This window comes from Phaseolus vulgaris, chromosome 9, assembly GCF_051622355.1.
Source record: "Phaseolus vulgaris cultivar YP4 chromosome 9, ASM5162235v1, whole genome shotgun sequence".
NCBI classification, from domain to species: domain Eukaryota; kingdom Viridiplantae; phylum Streptophyta; class Magnoliopsida; order Fabales; family Fabaceae; genus Phaseolus; species Phaseolus vulgaris.
The window spans coordinates 8,809,886-8,819,082 of NC_143506.1; positions in this window are offsets into that span (position 1 = coordinate 8,809,886).

Consider the following 9,197-nt stretch of genomic DNA (forward strand, 5'->3'; position numbering starts at 1 on the left):
TTGAATTGAATTGAAATAATATTATAAAATATATTAAAATATATGAAAATTATAATAATTATTGTTATATATATTTGTTATTTTATATAATTGTTAATATTATAATTTTATTTTATTATTTCATTATTTATAATTATATGTTGTTATTAATAGTATAATTAAATGCATTATAATTATAAAAAAAAAATGCGTACAAGGTTGAATATGTTTTTCAAAATTATATATGTGAATGCTAATTCAGTAACTTGTCTATCGAGTTATTTATCAAATTAATGCAACTGTAATGTTTTAATTTATGCATAAAAACCTTTTACATTTAAATAAATCATTCAAGCAAAATAAAAAATTTAAATAACAGAAAAAAGGAAATTTATAAAAAAAAATGTAATTTACATTTTTAATTGATTTTTTGAGTTTGAGTTTTTTGTTAAGAAAATATTTCCACTGCGTTAAATGTTTTTGGTTCGAATAAAATTGCCTCGGATAAAAAATAAATTTAGTATTATCAGACTAATTTAAAGTCTGATAATATACTATTAGTGTTTTTATTTATATATAATATAATTTATATATAAATTAAGACTATTAGTTTTTAAATTAGTCTCTAAAATAATAACTAATTTTATTATTTTAGAAAAAAAAATAGTTTCTTAAAAACATTTTTTCTTGTAGTGATAATAACGCAGTATAAGAATTTAATAAAATTATAATTATTATGAACTTAATACTATATGACAAAAAGAATATGGTAAATTTTTAAAGATATTTTGTAAACACGATGGTTTAAAAACTAAAGTTAAAAGTGATGAATGAATTAAATATTGAGATTTAAAAGTATTAAGTATTATACTTTGATTTGATAATATATATCTTAGGAAAATGTTTAAATAAATATTTATTGTGAAAATAATTTATAAGAACAATTATTTTTGTCGTATTTTATTTTCTATAGTAATTTTTCATAAACATGTAAATAGAAATTGACAAAGAGTTAGATACTTTCACTATCTAGGGACAATTTTGAAATATATTAAATAAATATTTGTTTTCAAGTAAACTATTGAAAGAAAAACTACTTATGCTTAATTATTTTCTTAAAAAAATACTATAAAATTTTAAGAACAGTAATTACATGTTTCGTAGTGTAACATTTTTTAAATTATTACAACATTCTGAATGCACTATAACTAACTTAATATAATATTATCTTCGATTTAATTATGGGTAGTAATATTTTAGATTCAAGTTAAATAAATATTTTAGTAAGTGATGATAGTTTGAACATCATTTTTTTAAGATCATGATGGTGTGATACTTTATTCTGTTTACATTCCCATTTTCACAACTAATAATATTATTATTTTATTTTTATTTTAATTTTTTTTATTAATTAAAAAATATAATATTCTATCATAATAGAAGATGTAAAGTAAAAGTTAGAGAAAAAGATAGATATAAACCAATGATCAGTGTATGAAACAAGGAGAAAAGGTGCACTGTTTTGACGTTACGTTAATGCTTAATAATCACTATGTTCAAATTAGCAACCTTAATTGTCTGGAAACTGCCTTTATTGTTGGTAATTAATAAGAGCAGTGACAAATCATGAAAATTGTCTTTGTATTTGAAAAGGGGCTTCATTCAAGTGGGCCTAAATGACCCAACGCTATTCTCACTCCCGTCCTATCATGACAAATTCTTCCTACACCCAATATTTTTTGAACCTGCACCCAACACAATTTTAAAATCCCGAAAATATCCTTTATTTCGAAAATGAAATTTCAGAATTGAAATAATATATTTCGGAAAAATAGATCTGGAAAAGCCTTTTGTATTCCGGAATTAAAAATCCAGAAAAAAAAATTAAAAACCCATTTTAGATAATATATTAAGGATATTTTTGTCTTTTCCACTTAAATTGGGTGCAGTTATATGGTGCAATTGCCCTCTCATTTTCTCAAGAAGTCATTCCCAAAATAATCACAAAGCACCGCCTAGAGGATAAAACTCCATAGACAAATTTTGTTATATACACTACAATAATAACTATTTTAAAATTTAAAATAATTAATAATTAAAATTTTAAGATTAGATATTAATTTATAAACTATTTTATATATTTTTATTAATCATACAAATTATTTTAAATATAATTTTTTAATTTATAAAATAATATTTAACTTAATAAATATAGTAATTTTTATTTAATTATTTTTTTTATTAGTCATGTGTAATTCTGGTTCCTCTTAGAAGCAAAAGTATTATATAGATGATCTTCTAATGCCATGGAGTTTATATAGCAATATTAATTATAGATAGACTGAGGACTTTAGATAGTATTTGTGATTGGACGTATTATTGTTCGGTGATCTCCTGATTACTTCAAGTCTTCTTCTACAAATGTTGATGTTTGGGTACCTTATTTCTTCCTACAAGCTCTATTTATAGTATTAGTTTATGAACCCTTACTTAATGGGTTGAACATTACTTATTAACGGAAGTGTTAACCCGTTTTATTTGTTGTGTTGGAGATATTATTTCCCGTATATTGGTATATTGACTCATTCAATAATATCGTAATTGTTATTTATTATGTAACTTTATGTATTATTTTACTCGTACTATCAGTTATATATATGATATTTCATGTCACATCCAATTCATATATTGAAAATATTTTTTTTATTATTTCACTTGCAAAAACAAAAGTTTTTATTTTATCTCACCAGTTAAAAGCTAGTCAATATGTATAGTTGTTCAATAATTATCTAAAAATAAAGGTTTTTTCCTATTATAATTGTATTTTTATGACCTCATATTTTAATAAAAGAAATCTATATTTTTACTTGAAAAATATCCATGGAATACTGGTTAACAAGATTCATTTAGTTAATTTCTTTCCTCTTCTTACAATATTTGATTTTAAAAAATCTACAGCCAATTTCTACTCCTGTTATTATAATTAATCAATATCTTAATCATTTGGTCTATTAGCAACTAAAAACTTTTTGTTGGTCCAATATATTTTTTATAATTGAGTGCGTTGCTAGAATTTATAATGAATCGATTGAATAATTAAGGAATAAAAATTGCAATTTCTCTCTCTCAACTATGATTCACCTCTGGTACTACCGTTGATCTTGTATGCCAACTTTATTTTGCCTATAAAACAATACGTATCTGCAACTTAAAACTAGTTTGATTTGATATTATTACATTCCATTCCCTCCATTTTATTCTTTTCCACCTATACAAAAAAAAAATACATAGAATCGCAATTATTACTTCAAAGCCACGTCCAATTGCAGGGAAAAGAAACGGGCTATTCAGGCCCGTTAGTTCCTTTGTTAAAACATCATGGCAAATTCTTCCTGCACCATATCAATTTTAACCTACACCATATCAATTTTTTAAATTTTCAAAACTACCCTCCTGCAACATATCAATTTTAACCTCCACCATATCAATTTTTTAAATTTCCAAAACTATCCTTATTCCAAATTAAAAATTTCAAAATAATAATTATAATTGAGAAATAAAAAAATACATGTTGAAAAAAAAATTCTGAACACAAAACTAAAAATACATTCCGGATAAAAAATTTCAGAATTCAAAAATATGTTCCGAAAATTGAAATCTAAAATATTTCACATAAAAGATTCAAAAATAAATTTTCCCATTTTTGTGTAAGGTTATTTTCGTCATTTAGGAGAGGTATTTTTGTCATTTTCTAGAACTGATTGGGTGCATGCTGAAATTGATATGGTGGAGGGAGAAATTGCCAAACATCATTCTTTTACTGCTGTATTTTAGTTACTGTTATTATTCTGCTTTTGGACCTTTGTGGATCTTTTGGGCTTTTACTAATGCCTAGTGCCTATATTATTTTTTACTCTTTGTAAGCACACAACACACACATTCATTCTCTAATTAATGAAACCCTTTTTTACTCATTCTTTCTCTTTCTCTCGAAGTTTCTCCTTCTTCTTTCTCTGAACTTCTCTATATATTCAGGTTCTTGTTTTGACACTCTTTTACTGCAATTAATCATTTTCATGACCCTTTTCAGTTTGATGATTGAATTTGGACCTGCTCTATAAGTTACCTAGTTTTCTTCAATACTCTTCAATTGCAAAAATAATTTAACAATGTTTAGTACCATAGAAATATAAACATCACAGCAACATGATTCACAACATTACAAACTTGATCCAAAGTATGGAAGAAATTTGATTGATGATTTGATTTTAATTATAATTTTAGGAGCATGGAAATTTACAAGGCTTTCTATGTGAACAATTATGAAGCCGTTTTGAATTCTTCAGGCTAATATGGCCCACCACCCAGAATATAAATGCTGAAAACAAAACAGTGAATAATAGGAAGAGGGGGTCTAAGGTTACTTTTATTTTTTCCATTAAGAGTATAATGATCATTTTGCTAACTCTACGGAGGTGCAGGAAGAAGTACTGAAGTGCAGGAAGAATTTGCTTTACAAAAAACTCTTATTGGGGTGAAAGGCTGGATCACGCCTTAGGGCCCACTTTGACTGTGTGAGAAGTGCGGTGAGTGGAACTCCTCCTACATTTTCTTCTACCCCTGGAAGCAAAAGGTGTAAAGTCATTCTACTTTATTTATTCTTTACATTTTTACACGTTAAGCCCTTAATTCCAATTCCATCTTAGACGTATTTACCATTTTGTAATACTCTTAATAATTTTATTTTATTTTAGGTTTAATTATGTTTTAACCAAAACCGTATTTTCTTTTGAAATGAAAGAATAAAATGATTGAAATAAATAAAAATCAGAGGTCGGATTCATTCAAAACTTAAAATACTATAACATAATTAAGTATTTATTTTAAATCTTAATTCTTATAAATTTTAAATTTGTGATAAATCAAATAAATTTAGAATTGAAAATGAAATAAAAAAAATTTCAATTCATATCTTGATTATCTTAAATGAATTGTGGAAGCAAGATATTAATGAATAATTGATATTTGAGATAAAGTATATAGCTTTAGTTTGTTAGAAATAATTGTTTGTAAAGCAATTAGTTTGACAGCAGGAATGAAAGTGTTGTGGCATTGTAAGTAAGACAAAACAAGTTGGGTTTCTTTTTATTATTTCAAACAATGAAAACAAGGTTTTTTCTCACGTCTTTTGATGGCGAAACTAATAATCCACGTGATACCGAAATTGGCTTTTTAAAAAAGTGTTTTGTTATGGTTGAAGCTTTAATAATGCAGAAGCTCATGAATTGCTAATTGTGGATTAACCGGATAAGCAGTTATCCATACGGCACAGGCAGTGTTATAGGAAAAAGGGTTGCGTTTGGGTGTGAAATAGCGAAAGGTAAAGAAAAAGAGTCGGGGTGAGTGAGAAAAAGGGAGCACTATAGGCGCATGCAAGTTGCTCTGTCTTGAGAAACATTCCAATGCAATATGTAATATTAAAATATGGATTAGGCTTTAAGGTTGGTTGTGATGAATGGGGTATTCTAAGAATTCCAATTGAGCAAAAGGGTTTTGAGAGGGAAGGAGGGTATCTGGAAGCATGTGCAGTGCCGTGAAAAAGTTGAAATTGGAGTAAGTTGCGGCCCACCAAATCTCATAAAAATATCTCTGCCCGTCACTTGAAAACGACGCTTACATTGGATTTGTTACCCCATTTGCGAAATGGTCCAAAAAAATCAATGCCTATGCTTCTCAACAACGCATACCATTCTAATCGATCGCACCCATCACTCTATCTTCCCCACCTTTCCAGCTCAAATTGTTGAAAATCGGGATGCATCGTGACAAAGTCAATTAATTCTTCACCAGAAACCTACATTTCCATCACTTGGACTTTCTGTCACTTGGCTTACCTGCTTTCGTTTCCTTTCATTTTTCGCTTCCAACTTCCTTGCCTTCTTCAATTACTCTGCACTTTTGTTTGTGGTTGCTCAATCATGCTAGTAATTACTTTCTGTCCTAAATTTCCACCCTACTGTTAATAAATTAATTTCAAAACACTGCTCGTGGAATATCAATCCCGGCTCGCTATAGTGAATCGCATAACTGCTTCTAACTTCCTACATCATCAAATTTTAACTCCACTCACTAGGTATTGCCTTCAAAAGAAAACCAGACTTTGGGGCAAGAACTTCCTAGAATTCAGTTGTAGTTTGTCTTGGCAACAAGATTGTCATTCCTTTTTCATAGCAGCATCTTAATTGAAGGACCGAGCTTGGTTTTAATCAATAATTATTGGTACCAAGATTCATAACAAAATTTACCGTGACAAAATTTCTTATATAGGTTTCTATAAGAAAATTATATAAGGAGATGATAAGAAAAAATGAAGATCTTTTGATTTTATTGTGTGTATTGTATTTACATAATTCCATCATTATTAAATTAATTGTATATAATTGTGTACAATATCGTATCATAGTTGCATACAATAATTGTGTATAATTTGATAATTATTATTTTCTTAATACTACAAGTTGGTAGATGAAGATCATGAACCCCAACTTGTCGTCGTAGCGTCAAAAAATGTTCATTGCCCAGTGCCTTCGTAAAAATATCTATGAGCTGTGTCGGTACATATGAATTACTGATTATCTCGATTTGTAATTTTTCTCGCACAATGTTGGCAGTCTATCTCATTGTGTTTTGTGCATTCATGAAATACTGGGTTGGTTGTTAAGTCCTGCAAAAGATATCGCAACCAAACTATCTCCTAACAAGTATTGGTCATTACATATCTGGATAAGTTTGTTTGTGTTTTTGAGTTCCATGAGATAATAGAAGAACCAATAAAAATGCAATCCCCAGATATTGATCTCCAAGTTGTCTGACAACCTCCCCAATTTGAATCACAATAAGCTGTCAATGTCAGATTGTTCTCGGATGGCAATAACAATCCTTATCCGGTGATCCTACTTTAAGACTCGAATTGTGGCATCCCAATGAGGTTTTCTTGGAGCCTGTATATATTGCCTTAGGTCCGAATCGAAAATACTATGTCATTCGAGTAACCAACCGTGAGGTATATAAGTCATCACACAAGTCGCCTGTATTTGACTGAATCATTTAATAACTCTCAATCGTCTGGTGTTAGTTTTACCTGAGCCAATCATCCTCCTGTAGTCAAGTCCTGCAAAATGCAACCATTAAAAACAACACAACAATTTAGTGAACTAGTTATCTTACTAACGAACATGATATTTAAATTAAAAGAAGGAACGCAAAGAACATATTTGAGAGTGATATGATATTGTTAGTGAATTTAATTGTGCTCGTAGATGAGATGGGCGCAATTGAGTTGTGGACAGATGATAGATTAACATTTAGAATAAATGATTATGAAGTGTGTGTGAAAAATTGTGAATCAGATGCAATGTGATTGTTCCGCTATCCAAAATCCATGGTTTCGTAAAAGCAGAATTAATAGACGAGTTATGGACAAGCATACCTGCAGTGTTTATAAAAGTGTCACTTTTGTTGAGCGAGTAAACAACATCTTTTGTCAGACATGGTCTCTTATTTAATGGATAAAGATGGAGAGGCTGTCAGAGGATAAAAAGATGGTAAAAAAAATGAAGATCTTTTATTCTCGTGATTGTGGGTATTTACCTAACTCCATGTACAGAAAATATATGAGTGTATGGATTTTCTCCCTCCAAATGACAAGCTAATTATGTAGGATCCACTAATCATAAGATTCTATCATTATTAAATTAATTACTTATAATTACGTCATACAATAATATTGCATAAAATAATGACGTATAATTTGATAATTATTATTTTGTTAATAGTTTCGAGAAAGATGTGTAGAAATGTCAATATCACAATAGGTGTTTGTTTTGGTTGTTCCTTTGTCAATGTGGTATGTGTGTCTATATATGTGTTCTTTGAAAAATATATGGTATAATATATATTTTTCTAGGCATTATCATTGATATATTATATATGTTTTAATTATATATATATAAATAAATAAAAAAGTGTGTGTGTTTTTTTAATAAAATTATGATTAGTGATAGATAGTAAGACTGTAGCAGAGGATGTTATAGTTCAAATAAATTTGAATTATTTAATATCAAATTAAAAAGTTTACTAGTTTTATCAAGAATCTGATTCTAAAAAGACTGGACAGTGAGAAGTTAATGTCTCTGATTATTGTCACGAGGTTTAGTTAAAATAATAAAATAGCAAATATGAAAGGAATCTATTTGGTTTAGTGTACAGTAGAAAAATGGACTGTGCAGCATTTATTCTTTCTAGATATGGGAATGTTTGAGGCAAACAAAAAGTAGATGAATTCCCACTAAAGTTTGTGCAACTAAGATTTTTATAATTTTGGATTAATAATTTAAAACTTAAAAATAGTCCATCCTTTTACTGTTTTGTAGTAAAAATAATACACATAAAAAATGTTTTTATCTATAATAATAATAATGTATAACAGGCTTCATCTATTTAGTATCTATACATTATTTTTCTATTTTATCTGTAATATTATTTTACAGTTATAATAAAAATTTTACAGTGAAAAACTACCTGTGTAAAACAATAAACAAAAAAAAAATACAATATAAAAATTAAAAAATAATAAATAGTGTAATTTTACAGTGAAAAACTACCTGTCTGATTATATATAATTAAACTTTTTATTATAATATAACTTAAATATATTATATAATAAATAGTATATTTAATTATATCATTTTTATAAAATAAATAAACTTACATAAAACAAAAAAATAATATATATTGAAAAATTATAAGAGATCATAATAAAAAATATAAGAATACAGAGTATAATTTTTTATTTGAAATTCTATTTATCTTTACATAGTGTATTAATTATTTAAAAAATATAAAACATATAGTAAATCATAAAAATATAATTAATAAAAAAATCAACTCATATAATCTTAAATTCGTAACTAACAAATAAATAGAAATTAAAAGAATTCTCAAAATTTGACATTTAAAAAGTAAATGATGAAGTAGTAGTTTAAGATTTAATTATTATTCATTTTGTAAAAATCAAATTTGAAATTAAAATAATTTTAAATAAGTAAAAAGATTATAAATTTATAAATAAAAGTTACACATTCATTGTTTTTATTTCATTTTAAATTTTATCTCACTAAAATTATTTTCACTAGATTCTCTAAATTTGTAAAAGATTG